At 36.2% G+C, this 26,731-nt stretch overlaps 1 long non-coding RNA gene across 1 annotated transcript; it reads right to left on the bottom strand.

The window, feature by feature from the left end:
• Positions 1-6,457: 6,457 nt before the first annotated feature.
• LOC128640659 (uncharacterized) lies at positions 6,458-26,143 on the bottom strand. Its single transcript, XR_008399381.1, has 3 exons — positions 26,016-26,143; positions 7,801-7,853; positions 6,458-6,525 (listed from the first exon to the last, which is right to left on the bottom strand). It is a non-coding gene; the product is annotated as an uncharacterized LOC128640659 (long non-coding RNA).
• Positions 26,144-26,731: the final 588 nt, after the last annotated feature.

Raw genomic sequence — 26,731 nt, 5'->3', positions numbered from 1 at the left:
CAGCAGTTCTTGTGAACTGCTGGTGCAATGCCGCCCCCTGCAGATTCACGGCCAATCGGCCACTAGCAGGAAGTGTCAATCAACCCGATCGAGTTGATTTCTGTCTGCCGCCTCAGAGCAGGCGGACAAGTAATGGAGCAGCAGCCTTCTTCATAACGTCTGTTTCAATCCATACGGAGCTTGATAAATATGCCCCTTAGTCAGATTTGAATAAGTTTTAGTCCTATTTAGTATATCAAAATCATTACACAGCATGCGGGTAAAACTTCAAATGGATGTATGTGTAACCGTAGGTTAAAAATTAGATGGTTTTCTGCACACGATAAGTGTCCTCTGTGTACTGTCCCTATTCAAATCCTTTAATTTCAGGGTTTTTTTGCAACTTATGTATATCAACAACTTTGTCGAAGGCATCATTCCTAGGGGTAGGCACAAAGGACTTTTTGAAAGATTGTGCATATCCTCCATATTGGAATATATATATATATATATTAAAAAAAATATATATGTTTATATGTGTGTACATATGTATTTATATATGTGTATATATGTCTTTACAGACATATATACACATATAAACACATACATACATACATAGAATCCACCTCTCTCGACGCTCTGTTTCTGCTGCACCTCTCTGTGAGTCCCTTCACTGGCTCCCCATTCACAACAGAGTTAAATTCAAAATTCTCACCCTGACCTACAAAGCCCTCACCAATGCTGCCCCACCCTACCTGTCCTCACTCATCAACAAATATACTCCTGCCCATCCCCTAAGATCCAACAACGACCTACTTCTTGCATCCTCTACCATCACCTCCTCTCATTCTAGACTACAGGACTTCTCTCGTGCGGCACCAACCCTCTGGAACACACTTCCTCGAGATGTCAGACTTGCCCCTAACCTCTCCTCCTTTAAACATTCCCTAAAGACCTTTCTGTTCAAGGAAGCCTATCACCCAACTTATCAACAAACTAACTTCACTTAACTAACAGTTGCCCTCTATCTCCTCACTAATATCATTCTCACCTCTGCAGTCCCCACCTCCTGTTTCCAATCCTCCTACCTGTTTAGATTGTAAGTTCCCACGGGAATAGGGCCCTCAATTCCCCCTGTATTTGTCTGTAAAATTCTGTGTCTTATATTGTTTCTCCACTGTACTGTTATCCTTGTACCCATGGGCAGCACTGCGGAATCTGTCGGCGCTTTATAAATAAAGAATAATAATAATAATATATAGTCATGTATATAACTGCATTGGAGCCCTTTGAAATATTCATATTTAAAAAAGTGTTATACTGTGTTTTTACTGTATATTTCACATTCCAATGTCTTGTGCATCGCAAAATATGTTCTATGTATTTTTAGATATTTCTATATATATCTATATATCTATACATATGCGTGTGTGTATATATATATATATATATATATATATATATATATATATATATATATATATATATATATATAAATGTGTTTGTAAATAAAGGTAGAGACGAGTGCACTCTCACAAACAGGATACACTTGCCAGGGTGCGGAGTAGAACTTCAAATATATGTAGAAGGAAACAGCACTCACTGGGCTTGACTTCAAAAAGTGTTCTTTATTCCAGTGACGTTTCAGGGCTTGTACCCCTTTATCAGACCCTGAGGCCCTGAAATGTCTCACAAAAGTGAGTACACCCCTCACATTTTTGTAAATATTTTATTATAACTTTTCATGTGACAACACTGAAGAAATGACACTTTGCTACAATCTAAAGTAGTGAGTGTACAGCCTGTATAACAGTGTAAATTTGCTGTCCCCTCAAAATAACTCAACACACAGCCATTAATGTCTAAACCATTGGCAACAAAAGTAAGTACACCCCTATGTGGAAATGTCCAAATTGGGCCCAATTAGCCATTTTCCCTCCCCGGTGTCATTTGACTTGTTACTGTTACAAGGTCTCAGGTGTGAATGGGGAGCAGGTGTGTTAAATTTGGTGTTATCGCTCTCACACTCTCTCATACAGGTCACTGGAATTTCAACATGGCACCTCATGGCAAATTACTCTCTAAATATCTGAAAAAAAGAATTGATGCTCTACATAAAGATTGCCTAGGCTAGAAGAAGACTGACCCTGAAACTGAGCTGCAGCACGGTGGGTAAGACCATACAGCGGTTGCACAGGACAGGTTCCACTCAGAACAGGCCTCGCAATAGTCGACCAAAGAAGTTGAGTGCACGTGCTCGGCGTCATATCTAGAGGTTGTTTTTTGGTAATAGACGTATTAGTGCTGCCAGCATTGCTGCAGAAGTTGAAGGGGTGGGGGTCAACCTGTCAACCTGTCAGTGCTGAGACCATATGCAGCACTTGCCATCAAATTGGTCTGCATGGCTGTTGTCCCAGAAGGAAGCCTCTTCTAAAGATGATGCACAAGAAAGCCCGCAAACAGTTTGCTGAAGACAAGCAGACTAAGGACATGGATTACTGGAACCATGTCCTGTGGTCCGATGAGACCAAGATAAACTTATTTGGTTCAGATGGTGTCAAGCGTGTGTGGCGGAAACCAGATGAAGAGTACAAAGACAAGTGTGTCTTGCCTACAATCAAGCATGGTGGTAGTGTCATGGTCTGGGCCTGCATGAGTGCTGCCGGCACTGGGGAGCTACAGTTCATTGAGGGAACCATGAATGCCAACATGTACTGTGACATACTGAAGCAGAGCATGATCCCCTCCCCTCGGAGACTGGGCCGCAGGGCAGTATTCCAACATGATAACAACCCTAAACACACCTCCAAGACAACCCCTGCCTTGCTAAATAAGTTGAGGGTAAAGGTGATGGACTGGCCAAGCATGTCTCCAGACCTAACCCTATTGAGCATCTTTGGGGCATCCTCAAATGGAAGGTGGGGGAGTATAAGGTCTCTAATAGCCACCAGCTCAGTGATGTCGTCATGGAGGAGTGGAAGAGGACTCCAGTGGCAACCTGTGGGTAGAGGTATTTGCAGCAGAAATAGTAAGGTTCTTATGCCACTTTATAGATCATTAGTTAGGCCTCATCTTGAGTATTGTGTGCAGTTCTGGAGGCCATATCTTCAGAAGGATATTAACAAACTTGAATCTGTGCAAAGGAGGGCTACCAAAATGGTACATGGTCTAAAAAATAAAACTTACCAGGATAGGCTCAATGACCTAAATATGTATAGCTTAGAGGAGAGAAGGGAAAGAGGTGATATGATAGCAACTTTCAAGTACATTAAAGGGTTTAGTAAAACTGAGGCTGTGGGTATTTTACATAAAATGGAAAATTCAAGAACAAGGGGTCATGAGCTCAAGCTAAAGGGTAGTAGATTCAGGAGTAATTTGAGGAAGCACTTCTTTACAGAAAGAGTGATTGATTTATGGAATAAACTTCCTCAAGAGGTAGTAGCAACAAACACTGTGGGGGACTTTAAAAATGCATGGGACAAGCATAGGGCTATCCTACGAACTAGATAAGTTTATACTGTTAGGTAAGGTGGGGCAGACTTGCTGGGCCTATGGCTCTTATCTGCCGTCAATATCTATGTTTCTATGTTTCTATGTTTCTGTGAAGCTCTGGTGAACTCCATGCCCAAGAGGGTTAAGGCAGTGCTGGAAAATAATGGTGGTCACACAAAATATTGACACTTTTGGCCCAATTTGAACATTTCCACTTAGGGGTGTACTAACTTTTGTTGCCAACGGTTTAGACATTAATGTCTGTGTGTTGAGTTATATTGAAAGGACAGCAAATGTATACTGTTATACAGGCTGTACACTCACTACTTTACATTGTAGCAAAGTGCAATTTCTTCAGTGTTGTCACATGAAAAGATATAATAAAATATTTACAAAATGTGAGGGGTGTACTCACTTTTGTGAGATACTGTATATACAATGAATAATAACACACACATACATATTTATGAATAAATAGAACATATTATGCTATGCAAACAATTAATATTTTCAAGTCTGTTTAGCGCTCCTGAAAAAATGTGATCGGATTTGGGTGTTAGTTTTTTTCCCACTTTTCTTTCTCCATAGAAGTCTATGGGGAAATATGTTAATGCGGTTACGTTATTTGAATTTCAACTTTTCGCGTGCTTCGGCTTAGCTCGCGAGCAAAAACTTTTTTACTTTCAACTTGCAATACGCACGCTACTCCACACGCACAAAAACCTTACTTCTAGAGCAGTTTACGCACGAGCTGGAGCGATAAATATAGATCTCATATTCTATGCCTACAAAATCTCTAACATTGCGCAAGTGCACCCAGAAGAATTAATGCTGTTTTGAATTTTTTTTATTTTGCATTTTGTTAATTGATACAAATAAACTATCAACACTTTAAATTTTTTAAAGCATTCTTACTTTACAGCAGTTTTGCGCAAATGATTGTACACCACTCAACTTAAATCAATAGCGCTCTTATTCTTGCGCTCATATTACAAGCTGAAAGTAAAAAGTTATTGCTCGAGCGATAGCCTCAGTAAGGTCTCATAGCGTGACCGCTCTAAATCTCTCTCCTAATCGTTATCAACTTGTATAGGGCACACTACAAATCCTTGTTCTAGCTTAAAGTGCCATAAAACATATTGAGATCTATTGATATCCTAAAAGGGCGAATTAAGTAAAGAAGGTTTGCATACTTTTTTTAAAAAACAATTGCTGGCAAGTATTTTAAAATAATTTTCAAAAATAAGAAAAATTGTTACATAGCCATGCTGTCTGGATTAGTCTGATCCACCCCTTATCAGTGTTTAGCATCAGAAACACAGGCATTGTATTTCAACTGAATTTACAGTAGCTTATTTGCTTCTAGGCATGCTCCAGCAGATAATGAGTGATTGGGGTCTATTTAACAAGACCCGAATGGCCCCTGTTCCCCTCGTTTCCGTGAAAACCTTCAGGCTCGCCGGAAACAGAAGTTAAGAAGCATCGGTCTTAAGACCGCTGCTCCTAAACTCATACGCTGCTTCTGAGGCGGCGTATAGCATTCCGCCCGATCATGTACGATTGGGCTGATTCACACTCCCTGCTAGTGTATGCTGTCAGCATATCGATGTGTGGCGGACATAGTTCGCTATAGCGGATCATGTCTGTCCCCACATATATAAATAGACCCCTTAAAGTCTTGCATTCTACCAAATCAAAGGTGGATATAGATAAAGCCTTCAAGGCCAATTTAACAAAGGTCTTGCGGACCTGATCCGACAGTTCGGATTAGGTCCGCAAGACCTCGTATTCAGCATTGCACCAGCAGCTCACAAGAGCTGCTGGTGCAACGCCGCCCTGCAGACTCGCGGCCAGCAGGGAGGTGTCAATCAACCTGATCTTACTCGATCGGGTTGAATTGCGCCGTTGTCTGTCCTCCTGCTCAGATCAGGCGGACAGGGTTATGGAGCAGCAGTCTTTAGACCGCTGCTTCATAACTGCTGTTTCTGGTGAGTCTGAAGACTCGCCAGAAACACGGACCTTCAAGCTCCATTCAGAGCTTGATAGATAGGCCTCATAGAAGGAATTGTGTGGGGGGGAGATAGATCTGTACAATTCGGAAAGTTAAAATAAAGGGTTCATGGCGAGGCACTGCAGCATAAATTTGCAGGTAAAGACATTAAAGTACATATTATTATATTTTGTCTCTATCCCAACTTGTTGTATGTCCCTTTAAGCTTGAACACTAACCCGAAGGTGTGCTAAGCCAAAGTGAACTTAAGGTGATTTAAGAAATAGTTTTAATAGCATTGTTCTTCAACTAGAATAAAATGATATATATATATATATGGATATATAATTAAATAAATAAATATAAAACTTAAATGAAGGAAATTCCCTTGACTAAGTAGCAAAACAAACATATCTTCTGCTGATGAGAGTTAATAAACTTGAAACAGCTGTCCAGAAGTGGTTTCTGTTTTGTTGCACTTACCCTATAAGGGGATATGGTCAGACACAGTATGGAAGCAACACTTTTGAGATATTGTATATTTTATTTGCATATCTTACCCAGAGTTCTCTGGTGCAGTAGAGGTGGAGGTGGTGGTGGTATGGGGGGGGGGGGTTGGCCATTACAAAACAACTGCAACAGTCAAGGTTTTAATGAATTCAGAATAATTTTACATTGGGTCAGTAAGTATATTTACAGCAAGGCTACAGAAAAGTATTGTAATGACATGATGTTCTATGCGTTTAAGTACTAATATTGCTCAAGTGTGGATAATGAGTTCCTACTGCTTTTAAAGGACTTTTAAAGTGTTTACCTAGAAATGTTTTTGATGGTTGTTGTTACATATTTGATATGAGGAATTCAGTACATGGGTTGTAATTTATGGCTCCTCATCAGTACTAAGAGACAAATTATTGAGCTCTGGCTCAAACTGCTATATACACCCCTTGCCACGTGAATGACCACGTGAATGGATACAATTGCCTAATAACGTACCTCTTCGAACTCCCGTAGGGTATGAGCCTGCACTGGAGGTCCTTTCTCTTTGGTATCACTAAGAAATGCTGGAAATTAAATAATATTTTTGTTAGATTCACTTGACTGATTTATCTTTATTTTAACCTCTTAGAGACAGATGTTTTTCCCAGTTCCCATTCTTTAAGGGACAGTCTACTCCAGAATTTGTATTGTTTATAAAGATAGATAATCCCTTTATTACATATTCCCCAGTTCTGCATAACCAACACTGTTATATTAATATACTTTTTACCTCTGTGATTACCTTTTATCTAAGGGGCCGAATTATCATTGTGCGAGCGGACATGATCCGATATTGCGGATCATGTCCGCTGCACATCGATAAATGCCGACAGCATATGCTGTGGGCATTTATCATTACACCAGCAGTTCTTGTGAACTGCTGGTGCAATACCGCCACCTGCAGATTCGCGGCCAATCAGCCTCTATCAAATACGATTGGGTTGATTTCTGGCGATGTCTGTCTGCCACCTCAGAGCAGGCAAACAGGTTATGGAACAGCGCTTTTTAGACCGCTGCTTCATAACTTGTGTTTCCGGTGAACCTGAAGACTCGCCAGAAACACGGGGCATCAAGCTCGATACGGAGCTTGATAAATATGCCCCTAAACCTCTAGTCTAGAATAATCCATTTTTAATTCACATTTAATAAAAAGAACAAGTGTTAACAAATACTCTAACATGCGATGGTAAAAAGAACATCTGATGTGTTTTTTGGTAAAAATATGTTTTTTTTGAATGTTCACATTAAAAAGAAAAGTATTGTTTGATATTTTTAAACAAACTTTATTTGTGTCAGGAGCATAGTGAGATAAAGTCATGATTAGACTTTCATGATTTAGACAGAGCAAACAATTTGTATTATTTAATTTGCTTCCTTCTCTTGTTATCCTTTATTGAAAGGTGTATCTAAGTAAGCTCAGGAGAAGCAAAGAACCTAGGTTCTAGCTGCTGATTGGTGGCTGCATATATATACCGATTGTCATCGGCTCACACATGTGTTCAGTTTGAAACCAGTAGTGAATTGCTGCTCCTTCAACAAATGATACCAAGAGAATGAAACACATTTGATAATAGAAGTAAACTGGAAAGTTGTTTAAAATTGTATGTTCTACCTAAATCATGACATTTTTGGGTTTCATGTCCCTCTAAGAGAATTGTCATCATGCTCAAATTACTCCCCCCCCCCCCTTTTATTCCTCCCCTCCTCATTAAGAGAAGAAACCATACTCTCTTACAAACTTAAACCCATTATTAGCCTTAGTTAAAACTGTTTGACTTTTTTTTTTTTTTACTATTTACCTGCCATATGAGAGCTTCCTTGTGGCAATAGGCCTCCTTCCTCAGGGTTTTTTCTGCAATACAAACAAAGTAAAGTCACTTAGAAAACTGAACACTAGGAATATTTTATCCACATAGTATTGAGATTATCCTCCGGCTCCCTCTAGCCATGGGTTTTACCATTTTGAAATCTAGCCTCTCCCACTAGCCATGGGTTTTACCATTTTGAAATCTAGCCTCTCCCACTAGCCATGGGTTTTACCATTTTGAAATCTAGCTTCTCCCTCAAGTCATGGGTTTTATCATTTTGAAATCTAGCCTCTCCCACTAGCCATGGGTTTTACCATTTTGAAATCTAGCTTCTCCCTCAAGTCATGGGTTTTACTATTTTGAAATCTAGCCTCTCCCACTAGCCATGGGTTTTACCATTTTGAAATCTAGCTTCTCCCTCAAGTCATGGGTTTTATCATTTTGAAATCTAGCTTCTCCTTCAAGTCAGGGGTTTTATCATTTTGAAATCTAGCTTTCACTGAATTCCAGTGCTGACTTGTTTGCACATGTGCAGCAAATCTACTTCAGATTCAACATATAGAAAACAGCACTGCATTATAGTTATCCCAAAAGCCACCTAGATAAAGGAAATTATTATAAGTTGTTGAATTTTGTGAAAGATGATAACTAGCCTAAAGAATTTTGTTGTACCAAACTTTTACAAATAGTAAAATAAAGTGTCTTTTTCAATAACTACTTTTGAATTGGTCAATTTCCTAAATTAAATTTGTCGATTCCTTAGTCTTCCTTATTATTTTCTACAAAAAAATGGCAACCGTAGGCTCACCCAAACCCTGCTCAGATAAAAAAAGGCCTCCAGATTACCCAGACTGCACCTTCAGACTACTCTATGCCCTTTACATCTGACCCGAGTTTTCAAATGTGGAATGATTAATTATCTCAACTTTTTTTCAGCTTACTAGATGCATGGCAGATCTTTCAGTAGATTTCATAGGGTTGATCTCATTACAGGGATCTGGGGTGAGCTATACTACAAATGGACTATGTTTATATTATAGTGAAATTGGACTGGTTGAAGCGATCATGTGACTGATTTTCATGTGACCACTGACCAGGGGATAATTATTTCATATAGAGTCTTACTTTGACTGAGGGAGGATATATTGGCCGATATAGGAAGGATAATTGGTGAATTAAAAATCCTATGTTCACTTTACAGTTCCCTTTAACTGCATATCCTCTGATCCTTTGCCTCTCTCAGTTGGAGTACCGTAAGGCTCTGTCTTGGGTCCCTTGCTTTTTTCTCTCTCTCTATGCATTCTCCCTTGGAAAACGTATATCCTCCTTTGGCTTACAGTGCCACTTATACGCTGATGATACCCAAATCTATCTTTCCTCCACTGATATCTGTCCCTCTTTACTCAACCAGATTACTAACTGTCTCTCTGCAATTTCCTCTTGGATGTCCACACACTTTTTTCCAACTCAAACTGTCTAAAACTGAGCTGCTTCTTATTACCCCCTCTTCGAGACATCCAACACCTGACATTTCTCTTACAGTTGGAGACTCTATTTTCAACACCTCACCCCAGGTCTACTGTCTTGGGGTCACACTTCACTCTGAACTCACATTCACTCTACGTGCACATCTAAGCAACATTTCCAGAATTTGACCTTTTTCTTTTCTAAAGAAATGACAAAAATACAAATTAATTCCTTCATTTTTTCATGCATTGACTATTGCAATTTAATTCTAAATGGCCTTCCCAAACACCGCCTCTCCCCCTTCAATCTATCATGAATGCTTCAGCTAGACTCATCCACCTAAGTTGTCGATCTTCATCAGCTGCTCCGCTCTATCAGTCTCTACAATGGCTCCCCATACACTCCAGATCGCAATTCAAAGAATGAACTCTAACTTACAAAGAACTCAACAGCCTCACTCCCAACTATATTTCCTCTTTCATCTTTAAATACTCCCTTACCCGTCCTCTTCAAACTACTTTTTTCCCTAATTATGTTTTCTCTAATTCACATTTTTGTTGCTTTTACTTTTGTAACCATGTATTATAGTTTTGAAATGTATATTTTTAACAAAGTTTTAAATGTTCTCCATTTTGTACCAATCTATGCAGTTTAATGATTTCCTTAAATCATTGATTTTTGCTTTTTTAAAATTAAAAACACTTCTTTGGACTCTTGTAACACTGCTTATGGAAACTGATTTCAAACATGTAATTTCTGTATTATGTTATAACATTAAATCCAGTATAGCTTTATTTCTAGTTGGCTCCTCTAATAATGTTGATATGAGGTTATCTTTGAGGAGGTAAAATCTCCCATGATTACAAGACTGGCATTTACAGCCTTTCCTATTTGTATTAGCTGTTGAGTTTCCTCTATGCCACTAATGTTGGGGGGCTTGTTCCTATTAATATTTTTTAGTATTTTTTCCTACTCTTCATTTCAACCTACAGTGCCTGCACATCATCACCTGTAACATCATAAATATCTACATGCAAATTCCTCCTCCCCTTTATTAACCTTATGTTTCCTAAATAAAGAATAACCCTTTGTGTTACCTGCCCAGTCATGTAAAATCATCCCACCAGGTTTCAGTTACACTGATAATAGCATATTCCTCTAATGCTGCTAAAAGCTCCAGCTACCCCATTCTACCTGTCATGTTTCTTGCATTTACATTTAATTACCTTGTGCTTTCTGTTGCGATTTAGTGCTGTTCCCTCCAAATTTACCATGTGATATTTTCTAAGTGTACCCTTTCATTGTTCATGCTCTGAGATATTTCAGATGCACCATTTTCCCAGACTAATCTGTCAGTTCTATTAGACTGACCCTCCTCCCCCTTTCTAAATGTGCTACCATCCTCTCTCGCAACACACATACTCCCAAGTTATTCAGGTGCAATCCATCCTTACTGTACAAATTATACCCAATTGAAAAGTTATTTTCACGCCACACCTTTTAATCAGGAATTATCTGCCCTTAGTTCCTTCTGCCTTATTTGGTTAGACCATAACACTGGTAATATCTCAGAAAATACTGCCTTGGAGTTTTCAAAAAAATTATTTCAGGGATTTGGGAAGCACTTTTAAAGCAAGGACCTTCATCTCCTTTTACCACTGTCCTTTGTGCCAATATTCACCATGACTGCAGGATCAGACACAGACCGCTCCAACAATGTATCAATATGCTCCACAATAATACTAACACAAGCCCCTGGAAGACATCAAACAGTTCAATTTAAGGAATCTGGATGACAAATGACCCTATCTACAAACAAGATGGTGAATACGAGTAAACACTTAAAGGGACACTGAACCCAAAATTTTTCTTTCATGATTCAGATAGAGCATGCAATTTTAAGCAACGTTCTAATTTACTCCTATTATCAATGTTTCTTCTTTCTCTTGCTATCCTTATATAAAAAAAGAAGGCATCTAAGCTTTTTTCTTGATTCAGCACTCTGGACAGCAGTTTTTGATTGGTGGATGAATTTATCCACCAATCAGCAAGGACAACCTAGGTTGTTCACCAAAAATGGGCCGGCATCTAAACTTACATTCTTGCATTTCAAATAAAGATACCAAGAGAATAAGGAACATTTGATAATAGGAGTAAATTACAAAGTTGCTTAAAATTTCATGCTCTATCTGAATCACAAAAGAAAAAATTTGGGTCCAGTGTCCCTTTAAATATATGTTTTTTTAAGCAGGATTTTAGCTTTTTTTTAACCACGTCATGCCAGAATTAAGTGGTTAACATTGGAACAAAGTTCTCATGTAAACACTTACTAGAAAAATAAAATCACAAGATCATCAGTGTGATAATGTGACATCAAGGATCGGTTCTTGAGGGACTGCCTATGCTGCTAGGCACGCCCCACCAGTCTGATTTTTCATTGCGCAAAAAGGGAAGACTGAGGACGCCATATAAGGTAGGACGTTCCTAACAGCACATGACTTTAAAATCATAGGATGGCATGAAACTTCCTAACAGTGCCTAGGGGTTAAACTGTAAATCTTGCTGTTTTGTATTTTTCTAAGAGACCCTTAAATGAAATTGCGTATAACGGATTTTTATCGGGACCTCCATGCGCACTAACTTGTTCATGACAATGCATACAATTCTGAAGTTCTAAACTTGAACCAGCATTTGTGACCGTCATCTCAGTAAAGAAGGTTGCAGGTTTTTAACAGACAATACGATATAACATTGTGATCACTTGAGAAACTCAGCTCCCAATTTGGCCATAAAGCAAAAAGCATTTTCAGGGGGAAATCACCAAAATTGTAAATGACCCCTTTGTTTTTATTCCCGTAGCTAAAGTCCACTCTAGAGCAACACAACAGTTCTGAGAACTCTCTGAAAACAACTGGTGAGCCAATTACAAGAGACAAATATATGTAACCACCAATCAGGAGCTAGCTCCTAGTAGTATATTATTATTATTATCATTATCATTTATTTGTATAGTGCCGCCAAATTCCGTAGCGTAGGATATGTACATATTCTTTTTTAACAAAGGATGTCAAGAGATCAAAAGTAAAATTGATAATAGAAGTAAAATGAAAAGTGTCTTCAAATGAAAAGCTTCAAAAAGCATTTTGCATAACTTTTTATGTGTTTTTGTCTCTCTAATACTTTAGCCTTCTTGGAAAACAAAAATATGATCTGTGTCAAGTGGAATAGCTTGACTTTCCAGAAAGCTTTTTTAAATGTTTACATTTTTTGATGCTGAGTTCACATTTTAATAAACACAGTCATGTCCTAGTTTAATAAAAAAAAGTTAAAAAATACCTTTCAAACCATACTTTAAACTATGAAATGTATATACAGAAAATAAGATTATCTTAATGTTTATTCATGAATGCAATAAACTCTCAGTGCATGGGCACTCCGAAATATACAGATATAATTTAAAATATATTAAAGGGACATTTAAAGGGACATTAAACCCACATTTTTTATTTCATGATTTAGATACAGAATACCATTTTAAACAACTTTCTAATTTACTTCTATTATCTAATTTGCTTCATTCTCTTGATATTCTTTCCTGAAAAGCATATCTAGATATGCTCAGTAGCTTCTGATTGGTGGCTGCACATAGATGCCTCATGCGATTGGCTCACCAATGTACATTGCTATTTCTTTAACAAAGTATATACAAAGATTGCAGCAAATTAGATAATAGAAGTAAATTGGAATGTTGTTTAAAATTGTATATCTGAATCGTGAAAGAAAATTTTTGGGTTTAATGGTCCTTTAAGGCAAAATTAAACTTCATTGATTCAGATAGAGCACTTTCCAATTTAACAAAATGTGCACAGTGTTTGTATATTTACACTTTTTGAGTCACCAGATCCTACTGAGCATGTGCAAGAATTCACAGAATATACGTATATGCATTTGTGATTGGCTGATGGCTGTCACATGGTAAAGGGGAGTAGAAATAGGCATAACTTTGAATTTGTCAGAAAAAAATCTACTACTCATTTGAAGTTCCAAAAAAAACTACCTATTGCATTGTCTTTTCATCATGCATCTGTTAATTATGCAAATCTACTGTATCCTATCTACTGTATGTCTACTGGTCCTTTATTGATAAAACTATTAAAAATGAAACAAAATTATATGAGTGCTAATTACACATAGCATTAGTTTTTATTATATAAGTGAAAAACCTGCATTCAAACACATAAATCAGTCATCATAAATTTTACTTATGTGTTTGTTAATAAGTGAAAATCCTGTTTCTTATATAATATTGTTGTTGGTTTTTTTTTTTGCATTTACCCAATCTGAATGTAGGTATGGGATATTTTAGATGTAGCTTGCACGATTTACCTAATTTAAAGGGACATGAAACCCAAATTTTTTCTTTTGTGATTTAGAAAGAGCGTGCAATTATAAACAACTTTCTAATTTACTTCTATTATCTAATTGGTTTTATTCTCTTCATATACTCTTTATTGAAAAGCATATCTAGATAGGCTCAGTAGCTGCTGATTGGTTGCTGCACACAGAAGCCTTGTGTGATTGGCTCACTAATGTACATTTCTATTTATTCCAGAAAGGATATCTAAAACATGAAGCTAAATAAATAATCGAAGTAAATTGGAACGTTGTTTAAATTTGTATTCTCTATCTGAATCATGAAAGAAAAAAATTGGGTTTAGTGGCCCTTTAAATAGTCACGCCCATAAATGATTAGAATGTGAAAAAGCTCAGCATTTTCGATGGCAAATTCTCATGGATTATAATTGGAGATTTTAAGAGATTTGTGTGTTAAACTATATATATATATATATATATATATATATATATATATATATATATATATATATATATAAATGTAAAGCTTTTGCTTACATGGATTTTATTGGTGTTTTTTTTTGTTTCTGTAAGTGTGTGTCTGCAAAAACCATGTTAGCGTTGTTATTGTATTACTGGAAGAAACTATGGCAAAATCCCAAACTCTTGTAGTGATCATGTGCAGGCTGATACTTCCAGTACAATCAAAACACAACCCTGTTGTTCTAAGAGAAAATAGAGATTCGTTGATGAACAGGAAAAAAAAGACAAAGCTCATTCAAGTAGACAAGTGTCTTTAGTTCAAACGATATTAATTTTAATAAAAATCTTTTAATATAATTAAAAATTAATAAAACTAAATTAAATATAATTTAGAAACCCTTTACCAGAAGTTATATGTGATGAAATATGTTACTTGAGCTATTAAATAGTCCAAAATTTTGATTTTAGCAACTAGCTCCTCAATATCTATTTGCTAATTTATTAACAACTGATTCCCTTGAAATGTTTAAAGGATCAGTAAATACATTAGATTTCTATAATCAACAAATGCATGATAACTAGACAATACAATAGCATTAAGGGGCTTATTTATCATGTCCGCCCGACATTGATAAATACTAACAGCATACGCTGTCAGCGTTTATCATTGCACAAGCGTTTCGTGTGAAATGCTTGTGCAACACCGCCCCATGAATATTCGCCCCTACCAGGGGGTGTCAATCATCCCAATCGTATTCGATCTTTAACTTATGTTTAACTTATGTTTCAGGGACCCTGAAACTATGGGGGGTAGATTGCAGCATCCACTACTTGATAAATCTTGAAGTCTGACCTTCAAATGAGTAGTAGATTTATTTTCTGACAAATTTCACAGAATTCACGTGTATATGCATTTGTTATTGGCTGATGGCTGTCACATGGTAATGTGGGTTTCCACTCCTCCTGTATCACGTGACAGCCATCAGCCAATCACAAATGCATATACATATTTTCTATGAATTCTTGAACATGTTCAGTAGGAGCTGGTGACTTAAAAAGGCTGCACATTTTGTTAATGGAAGTAAATTGAAAAGTTGTTTAAAATTGCTGTTCTATCTGAATCATGAAAGTTTCATTTTGAATTGAGTGTCCCTTTAAATAAATCTTAGGTCTACGGTTCACGCTATTGGTCATAGTCGAAATGCTTAAGACCAAGATATTCCCTTATGTTATATTCAGTTTAGTCTCATACTCAATTGAAATTAAACATAGTTGTTGTTTTTTACTTTGTTTACTCTGCTATTTTTAATGTTTAAAACATATATTTGGTTTAAATATTAAAAAAGCATTGTAGTAATTTTTTTCTTAGATTCATATAAAAGAAGGTATTCTATAAGAAGTTTTAGAGGGTAAACATGTTCAATTACTTAAACACAAAGTAGAAGCTATACAACTCTTAAGTAATTAACAATAGACAGTGCTCAAACAATATTGTTTATATATATATATATTTATTAAAACATATAATATATAAAAGCAATGTTACAATGTAATAAAGTACAAAAAAATAAGGATACTTGCATAAAATTAAATATCCACAAATGTAGCTTGTTCGCTGTCTTAAAGAAACATTCCAGCCAAAATTGGAATGCACACAGGTGTATTTCACTTCTGAATAGAAGCATTTTTTGTAATATACTGTACATGTATTATCAAAAATGCTTCTAGTAAAAGCTATAGCTGTTTAAAGTTTATTTAAAGGGACAGTCAAGTCCAAAATATACTTTCATGATTCAAATAGAGCATGTCATTTTAAACAACTTTCCAGTTTACTTTGATCACCAATTTTGCTTTGTTCTTTTGGTATTCGTAGTTGAAAGATCAACCTAGGATGTTCACATGCTAATTTCTAAGCCCTTAAAGGCCGCATCTTATGTGAATGCATTTTGACAGTTTTTCACCACTAGAGGATGTTAGTTCATGTGTTTCATATAGATAATATTGAGCTCACGCACGTGAAGTTACCTAGGAGTCAGCACTGATTGGCTAAAATGCCAGTCTGTCAAAAGAACTGTAATAAGGGGGCAGTTTGCAGAGGCTTAGATACAAGGTAATTACAGAGGTAAAACGTGTATTACTATAACTGTGTTGGTTATGCAAAACTGGGGAATGGGTAATAAAGGGATTGTCTATCTTTTAAAAAAAAAAAAAAATTCTGGTGTTGACTGTCCCTTTACGTATGCTCTGTGCACCAGCATTTTATACACAGCACTTTCTGAGAGAGCCTAAGGTGCTTGTTCCATCTGGTAATGACTCAATTTGTTAATTGCTGACACAATACAATCCCCACTGGTGCACCTATAGTATAAAAAATGCTGGTGCACTGAGAATATCTAGCTGTGCTTCACATGCATGTGCAGAGAAAAATGTTAGCACTAAAAACAGTAATACATTTTACAAGGAGTGTTTTTGCAAATATATGTATGTTGTAAATATGTTTCTATTCAAATATGTAATTATTTTATGTGCATTTCAGTTTTGACCGAAATGTCCCTTTAAGTCTGGCCAGACTTTGGGGTCCATTTATCATTGTGCGGGCGAACATGATCCGCTGTAGCGAACCATGTCTGCCGCACATCGATAAATGCCGACAGCATACGCTTTCGGCATTTATCATTACACCAGCAGTTCTTGTGAACTGCTGATGCAACGCCGCCCCCTTCAGATTCGCGGCCAATCGGCCACCATCAGCGGTGGGTGTCTATCAACCCGATCATATTGGATCGGGTTAATTTTCGGCGATGTCTGTCTGCCGCCTCAGAGCAGGCGGGCAGGTTATGGAGCAGCTGTCTTTAGACCGCTGCTTCATAACTTCTGTTGTTGGCGAGCCTGAAGGCTCGCCAGAAACACGGGGCATCAAGCTCCGTTCGGAGCTTGATAAATAGACCCCTGTATGACAAAAGATGAATTTTGAGGTTAAATAGAAATACAAAATACGTAATACAAACGTCTCAAAACTGAGTCACACATAACAGGATTATGTTTCCTGCGTTTTGGTCTCAGATGCTGCTAAGTGCTCCCTAAGTGTGCATCATACAACGAAATAGCTGCTGTCTCCAAACCAGCATTAGGTTACGTTATCCCTTGACCTTGCACATAATTAAAAATTAATCAACTCAAATGGAGTTTACATTGCAGAAAAAAAGGTCCTTAAAGCTTGTGTTATAGAAAGGAAATGACAATTATTGCATTTTTTATTTTATTTTTAAAGGTGTATTTTGCAAAGGGAAAATGTACACAATTTTTCTATCCATGTTCTATTATGTTAAAGATAAAGGATGTCTTAGCCTTCAGACATACTGTTGTGGTTCCGAAAATATGTATCATATCTTAGGGCCCCATTCTGTAAAGGTCTATGGGCTGGCGACATTATTTAAGAATGCTCACCAGTAATTCTATTTCACTGGTGGAATTCTCTAAAGCCTCTATTTACCCTGAAAACAAGGTGTCTCGCTAAGGGGCGTATACTGCATTTTCGAAAGGAAGAAGACGCATACATTACAAAAGTGCACAATGAATATCGTAATTTAAAAATCATACTAAATGAATAATTTAATCATTTACACAAAAATACACAGGATTTATTTTTTATTTTTAAGGTGCATTAAAAACCGTAATAAAATTGTTCATTAAAAATCGTATTTTAACAAAAATGTAATATTTGTATTTAAATTACACAGGAATGAATTATATTAAATAAACAGCATGAATCGTCATTTAAGTGCACTGGATGTGCAAAAAACACATAGAAATTTCAACTTATAAGCGTAATTTTTTTTTTTTTCTTTCATAAAATGGGATGAACATTGGCGTTCCATGGGCGTATATCTTATTGTCTCTCAAATCCAAGCATAATTCTGTAAACATTTTTGCCCTACAGATCTCACTGTTTTTTCTTGCAACACTTAAAGGAACACTGAACCCAATTTTTTTCTTTCATGATTCAGATAGAGCATGAAATTTTAAGCAACTTTCTAATTTACTCCTATTATCACATTTTCTTCATTCTCTTGGTATCTTTATTTGAAATGCAAGAATGTAAGTTTGGATGCCGGCCCATTTTTAGTGAACAACCTGGGTTGTCCTTGCTGATTGGTGGATAAATTCATCCACCAATAAAAAAGTGCTGTCCAGAGGTCTGAACCCCCAAAAAAGCATAGATACCTTCTTTTTCAAATAAAGATAGCAAGAGAGCAAATAAAAATTGATAACAGGAGTACATTAGAAAGTTGCTTAAAATTGCATGCTCTATCTGAATCACAAAAGAAAAAAATTTGGGTTCAGTGTCCCTTTAAATATCTTTTTTTAACAGGAAAACTTGTCAAGCTTTTATCAAAAAACTCAAAACACTAAATTTGCGCCTTAGTTTATCGTAAAAGATGTGAAACGCGTCCAGTAATATGACTAGCAGGATCCATGTGCCAGTACAGAGTTAACACTATTTTTAAAGTAAATCAATAACGTTTTATTGTTTTAAACTTTTCCTCTTGGGCTGCTCTCTTTCACATTTATATGGTTACAGCATGGACTTCCAGTAATTGCTGCAGTCGATATCAACAGACGTTTTTTGGATTACATATGTGACATGAGAGGATGATACAGAGACGTCATCCTGGAGACGGAATGCAGCTTCAAACCCCACAATGCTTTAGGGTAAGTGCTAACATTTCGAACATTAAAGTTTATTAAATCTTAGATGTTACTGGTGGAGGAAGTGGGGGGGGGGGCACTCATCGGTGTCTTGGGGACTCTAAACCAGATTTACAGGACCTAACGTCAAGGTGTAAATGGCTCCTTGGCACCTAGGTTTGTCAATCCCTGGTCTAGACAGTGAAAACATCTGGATGTTCAAAAGCGCGGGTGCACGTAATAGACTTTCATGAGGAAGGTCTAGTAGCTAGCTACTGATTGGTGGCTGTACATATATGCCTCTTGTCATCAGTTCACCCAATATGTACAGCTAGCTCCCAGTAGTGCATTGCTGCTCCTGAGCCCACCTAGGTACGCTCTTTAAAAAAAGATATCAAGAGAAAAAAAGCAAATTTGGTGATAGATGTAAATTGGAGAGTTGTTTACAAATTCATCTTTGGTCTGTATCATGACAGTTTAATTTTGACTTTACTCAGACATCCCAACCTGCAAAAACTCATTTCAGGGAGGTGGCTTTACCCGCTACTGCGCTTCCACACGCCCCCCCCCCCCCTCCCAGTCATATATTGGACACCTTGAAACCAAAAATAAGATAGGGACTTATCATTAAAGTAGCTTCCCACTGAAGTCACATTTTAAAAAGTAGCCTATTGCACAACCACATACAACAAACCTATTTTCCAGTGGTCGTATGCTTGTTGAATGCTTCAATATTTTAGAATACGAAGTTTAATTACGTGCAGTAAATAAGGCAGTATTTGTGTTTTATTTTATTAGAATCAGTGGGGGCTTTTTGGTAACTGATGCATGCTTTGAGGCCTCTATAACGTCCCAGCAACTAAAAGCATTCCTTAAAGAAACACTTTTCCGGATTTGGGCCACATTGGATCATGGTACTTGGAGTTTCAGGGAGATTGCATTCCATTTGCTGGCATCAGGGAGCCGCTATTACAATCAGGGAGACTCCCTGAACTTCAGGGAGAGTTGGGATGTCTGCTTTAGTGTCCTTTTAAGAACATCATTGAGCAGGAGGGAATAGGCCTTGATTAGATTGCACCTAGAATGTATGAATTGGGTTATACCAAATCTTATGTAGGTGGGAGAGCATGATAAGAAATTATATTTTTATGCTGTGAGAAGAAATCAAATTTTTAGCATGACATGAGGATCAGAATTAATTTCTTTTTTAATGCAAATGTATTAATTTTCAATGAGAATCTGACAAATGATCCTCTGTAGCACCTAAGAGAATAATTCCTTTTGTATGAGCAGATAAAAAGAATGAACTTGCTTATTGAATTGAAGCATAAGGGAATAATAGAATGCTTTTTGTTTTTTACTTTCACCTCAGAGAGAAGATGTCAAAACATTTCTTATTTAAATGAGGTAAACTAAAAGGAATATTTAATAAAAAAAGTTGTTGCCACATACATATGCAAATTAAAGGGTTGTTAAATTTAAAAGGGATGTGAAAGCAAATTTATTTCTTTGATGATTCAGATTTTAGGCAACTTTCTAATTTACTTTTATTATAAATTGTTCTTTGTTCTTGTGGTATCTTTATTTGAAAAAGCAGGAATGTACATTTAGCCACCAATCAGCATGCGTTACCCAGGTGCTGAACCAAAAATAGGCCCGACTCCTATGCGTACATTCCTGATTTTAAAAAAAAGATACCAAGAGAACAAAGATAAATTGATAATAGGAGGAAATTAGAAAGTTGCTTAAAATTGCATGCTCTTTCTGAATCATGAAAGAAAAAAATTGGGTTTTATATCCCTTTAAATACGTGGTAGATATGTATTCAAAGCAAAGATTAGTTTTACAATAATATGTAAATTATTTTTTACAATTATATTAGTGGTTTAAATATTAAAAATATAAGGGTAAAGTTAAAGGGACACTGAACCGAAATTGTTTCTTTTGTGATTCAGATAGAGCATCTAATTTACTCTTATTATCAAATTGTCTTCATTCTCTTGGTATCTTTATTTGAAAAGCAAGAATGTAAGTTTAGATGCCGGCCCATTTTTGGTGAACAACCTGGGTTGTTCTTGCTGATTGATGGATAAATTCACCCACCAATAAACAAGTGCTGTCCGGGTACTGAACCAAAAAAGTCTGACTCCTTAGTTTAGATGCCTTTTTTTTTTTAAATAAAGATAGCAAGAGAACAAAGACAATTTGATAATAGGAGTAAATTAGAAAGTTTCTTAAAATTGCTGCTCTAAGTTTCTATAAATACTTTAATAAATAATAATGAGACTACAGTGTAAATAAATACAACTGCTGACACTTGTGTAAACAGCTGACAAGAACACTGGTGAATAGTTTGTGTCAAGTGGGAAAAGCACACAAACAAGCATTTCATATAAAGCACTCACTGGGCTAGATTCAGAGACATGAGGTTGCTGGCTGGTGAGATCATTTCCCAAATCCATTGATTATTGCTTCATCTATATTTTCCATAATTTTGTTAGTGGGTGTAATTACAAGACATGTCTGTTGTGTTGCTATAGAATAACATATCAGCCAAGTCTAAACATTTTTAAAACAAATTAACATCTTGTTAATTGTATTTGTTTTTCAATAGCCAAACTACACCCACCATTTGTCTTATTTGGAGGAGCCAATCCAGACTTTATTCTGCAGAAAACAAGGCTAATTAGCACATTTTGCTAGTATAAATTGAGTTATTTTGCAGTTGCGTGTGCACAATTAGGGAAAGATATGTAGCAGGGTTCACCTTGATAATCTGCAGTTTGCTATTCCATGCCTTCAGATTTAAATTACAGGAAATAAGGGGCAAAATAAATCATTCAAATACAGGTGGCCCTCGTTTTACAACGGTTCAATTTACACAGTTTCAGAATAACAACCTTTTTTCCAGTCATGTGACTGCTATTGAAAAGCATTGAGAAGCAGTGCATTTATTAAAATAGCCAGTAGGTGGAGCTGTCCGCTTGTGTTGCAGCAAATCCAAGCAAGCTGAAATTAATCAGTTTAACCAGACCTGAGCTATCGAGCAGATTTCAAAGGAACAAGATCTTCCTGTCTATAAATCAGTCCAGATTGGAATGCATATAAATAACTGTTTGCAGAAAAATGCAAGTGAAGTCTGTGTTGTGTGATAATTGTATTAGGTTTATAATGCTGTTTAGCAAATGTTTTTGTTCATTTAACTTAGTTTAATTATATATTCTGTGTTGTGTGGTTATTTTATTAGGTTTATAATGCTGTTTAGCATTTAAAGTCTACATTTCAAAGCTTTAAAAATAATGTATTAGGTGTTACTTATGACAATTTTGAGAGGGTCCTGGAACCTATCTCCCTCACTTCCCATTGACTTACATTATAAACTGGGTTTCAATTTACAATGGTTTTGATTTACAACCATTCCTTCTGGAACCTAACCCCGGCGTAAATTGAGGGCTACCTGTATAATTAATGCTATTTTGCGCTCTTGTGCAACACTGACCCCTGCCAGCGCACAGTCAATCACGTGCGAGCAGGAGCTGTCAATCTCCCCAGTCGGAGGAGACTGGGAATATTGAAATTCTCCACCTAAGAGGTGGAGAGGAGGCTAGGAAGTGGCTGCCTGATGATCTCTGCTTGATAAATACAGACTGCAGGTTCTCTTGTGAGAACCTGCAGTCATAGTGAGAACCTGCAGTCGTAGTGAGAACCTGCAGTCGTAGTTAGAACCTGCAGTCGTAGTGAGAACCTGCAGTCGTAGTTAGAACCTGCAGTGGTAGTGAGAACCTGCAGTCGTAGACAGGTGAACGGCTTGATAAATCGAGCCCTAGGTGGTTACTATACCTTTAACGTCTATAGTTGAGTAAGGTTCCTAAAACACAATATCTTGTACATCAAATGCAAACTGCTAGTAATGCAGAAAAACAATAATTACAACTACAACTCTTAGGAAAACAGACAAAAATATTTATATAATTGTTTGTAATTATAAAATATTTGCATGTCTGTTTTAGTTGTAAAGTAGTCTCGCTGTCAAAAACAAAAGGGCCTAAGTTACAAGTGCAGCGCAAAACTATTAGCACTATTGTGTGTTAACATCGCTCGAGTGCTCATATTACAAGTCAAAAGTTATTTGTTTATCGTTCAAGCAATAGTCTAGAGGAGTGATGGCTACCTCGGCACCCTTGATGATTCAGAACTACATTTCCCATGATGCTAAACTAGACTACAGAGTGCCTAAGTGCATGGGAAATGTAGATTCAAAACATCTGGAGTGCCAAGGTTAGCTATCACTGGTCTAGTGCATGCCCACATCTGCATGTTGGATAGCATGGTTACTCTAAATCTTCTATGGGGGAGCGCAGTAAAATGAATGTCGGATATCGCTCAATCGCTATGCCAATGGTGCACAAAAAATTTAGTTCTTCATATAGTTCTGTGCTATTCTAATAATAATAATGATTTACTTAATGTCTCAAAAAGCTCTAAATTTTAGAGCGGTATTTTGCATTGTTCTTTGGATTATAGGATGCGCTAAAAAAAAATGCTGCCGCGATAAGATTCTCTGGTTAAAAATTTTAACCATCCACTTGTTATTCCAGATTGTGTGTTATTCTAGCTCAAGATATCTCACTATCCATTGAGCTCCACTTGTAATCTAGATAAAGGTCTTTTGAGGGTCTGGACGTGGGTTTTCCAGGGTGTTCTAGAGGAGTTTTTTCACTTATATGAGAAAAACAATAATGAGAAGACACTTTATGTCCAGCCTAGCTATCTCCTTAGTAGAGAGGTGATACCCAAACCTCTCAAAATGGAAAAATCAAAAAGTTTGCATGGGAGAAGCGCTAAAAAGCTGCTGGATGGGATATGAGAAATCAATTGAATGAAGGAAAAATATATTATTAATAAAAAATGTCCTATTGTAATTTAATAAAAACAATTTATATCAGTTTTGTATAAAAATATATATGCACATAGGATATAAGTGGTATTCCAAAAAAGGAAGACACTTTCTCTAGATGAACCAGTATATAAAGGCAATATTATTAAAAACTATATTTATTATATATCCGGTATAAACATATTAAATCTATACTATCAATACATATCAATCAAACATAAACAAGATTAGAACACAACAATATATTTCTATAGGATATATAAACTCAGAAATATATTAATATAGAATATATTGTTAACGGTATCAATATCAATAGGATATCCTCTTAAACTAAAACTGTATCTATATACATAAATATATGTGTGAATATTAAAAAATCTAATATATAATGGTAAGGTTAAAAACACAAATTAATGTACGTATAACAAATTATTTAGTCAAAAATTGATTGCCATTGTAACTTAAAGTTAGATTTCAATTGATGATGGTTTAATAGGGTTAACCAATCCGTTACAAAGTTTGTCAGAAAAGCTTACACTGATTTTCAGAAAATTGTTACCCAGTGTTCACAATGTATCCAACTGGATCCAAATAATATATCCTTAATATTTTTAAATGGATACTAACCCCATATTTTTTCTTTCATGATTCAGATAGAGCATACAATTTTAAGCAACTTTCTAATTTACTCCTATTATCAATTTTTCTTTGTTCTCATGTTATCTTGATTTGAAAAAGCAGTAATAAAAGGTTAGGAGCCGGCCCATTTTTTAGTTCAGGACCTTGGTAGAGCTGCTGATTGGTTTGCTACATTTAGCCACAAATCAGCAAGTGCTACCCAGGTGCTGAACAAAAAATGGTCTGGCTCTTAAGCTTACAGTACTGCTTTTTCAAATCAAGATAGCATGAGAACAAAGAAAAATTGATAATTGGAGTAAATTAGAAAGGTGCTTAAAATCTCATGCTCAATCTGAATCATGAAATAAAAAAATTTGGTTTAGTATCCCTTTAAGGAAGGAGAGTAGTGTTTATGTTATAAACAGTTTCCTCAAAGGGATATATTTGTATTTTTTCACTTATACTTAGGCTCACCATGCTCTACTCATAAAGACTCTATGGGGTCAATTTATCAAGTGCTGGGCGGACATGATTCGCTGTAGCGAATCATGTCCGCCCGGCTTTGCATGACACATAAGATGTCACTCATAACATAACTTCAGGTTCCCTGCCTGACTTTAGGCTCCTGCTTGAGAAGACGCTGTTCTTGGGCAGTAATGCTATTAAGAGCCACAGGAAGTTTTTCTGGGATATACATCCATCAGTGTCTGCCCGCTTTACAATAAATGATTGCCTCCGTGGATGATGTAAAAAGATGGGAGACCTTTTAGAAATCTAGGGCATTAAAGGGCCATAATAGTAGAAAAATGTTTTGCTCTAATTTATTACAGCATGTTATTTTAACACTAGCAAACCTGCAATACTATGTGCAAATGGTTTAAACACATAGTTAAAGTATCAGACAGGAGCTGCAGCAAACAATCTTCAGCGGTAGCAATAGAAAACAGCTGTGCAACTACTGCTGCTGATTGGGTGAACAGCCGTTTGACCAGCAGTTCTCTGTGGCTCTATTGTGTTTCTTAAGCTATATGTTTAACCCCTTTATGAGGAGGGATAAATGCATAGCATTGCGGGGTCGCTAGTGTTATAATTAAATGCTGTAACAAATTAGTGCATGTCATTTTACCATTATAAAGACCCTTTAATATTACAGGTTTGATTGCTCAGTGACCGATTACATTTCTATTTTTTTTATTCTAAAGAAATATGCCAGAAATAGTATTAAACAACCATCTCTTTTACATTATATTCTATAACACTCAGCTAGTGTAAGGAAAGAGAGGGCAAATGAACAATGATTGCTGCAAATTGGCTGAGTTCCATCTTATACAAGTGGAACGATTCTCTGGCAGAGATGTGGTTAAGTATTCATGCTGTAGAGCGACTATATAGCCATATAGCAGCCTGAAAGCTTATATTTGCTTGAACATATGATTGTATCTGCTTATGCACATCAATCAAAAGAAACCGAGCATCTTTTTCAGCATTAGACAAAACCTAACTTTTTTTTGTTCCAAAAACAAAATGTTTTGATGCAGAAACTTACTAAATCACAAGTGCACAAGCAAACGGTAACTGTTTAAAAGCCTACACTACATATACAACATATTATACAAATAATAAACATAAAGATAACGAATAATCTAATCAAACACAATTTTTAAATATATAGAAATCCCATCTTTGTTTATAAACTTACCAACTTTAAATGTATGAATAGATCTCCTAAATAACAACCACAAAAGTGCAGAATGAGTTATGAGGATGTGCTGATGTGTCAGCTGTTAACGCTGTTAAAAGGTAAAATGTTCCCAAGAACAGGGTAAGCTTTCTACGACAGTCAAGGTGGAGTTATGAAGTGAAACCACAGAAGATTCCATTTAGTAGCACGTCGAGACCTGCATGCATACTAACAAATAGCCTTTATTTTCAATTAGTTTGTATAACTTTGTAATTGTAGGATACAAAAAAAAGCATTTTATAAATATTTTTTTCTGTACTTTAAATTTAGAAACAAATCAGGTGTAGAGAAAACATTAATTACAAATGAATATGGTATAAGTCAGGGGGGGGGTCAGAAAATGAGTTTGCGTTAATATTCTGTAAGATTTGTTAGCGTCATATGTTTTTGTGGATAGTGAGAGTGAAATGTTATAAAGTTCTTAGCGCTGCAGTGCCAAATAAAGTCTTACTCATACAATATACATGTCATATAATTGAGACCATTATTTTGGTCCTGGCATATACTAGTGCAGACACCTTTATGTATTTGTTTTTTGCTTGAGGTCATTTCATCATAGAGATGACACAATAATCTTGTGTTTTACTGTTCAACATTTAAAGATCCATTGTTAAATTATGAAGTAAAACACAAAAAAGACTATCGTACAATGTATTAATAACGCCAATGCGTAA

This window comes from Bombina bombina, chromosome 10 (genome assembly GCF_027579735.1).
Source record: "Bombina bombina isolate aBomBom1 chromosome 10, aBomBom1.pri, whole genome shotgun sequence".
In the NCBI taxonomy this organism is placed as follows: Eukaryota; Metazoa; Chordata; class Amphibia; order Anura; family Bombinatoridae; genus Bombina; species Bombina bombina.
This window is presented reverse-complemented; position numbering and strand designations above follow the sequence as displayed.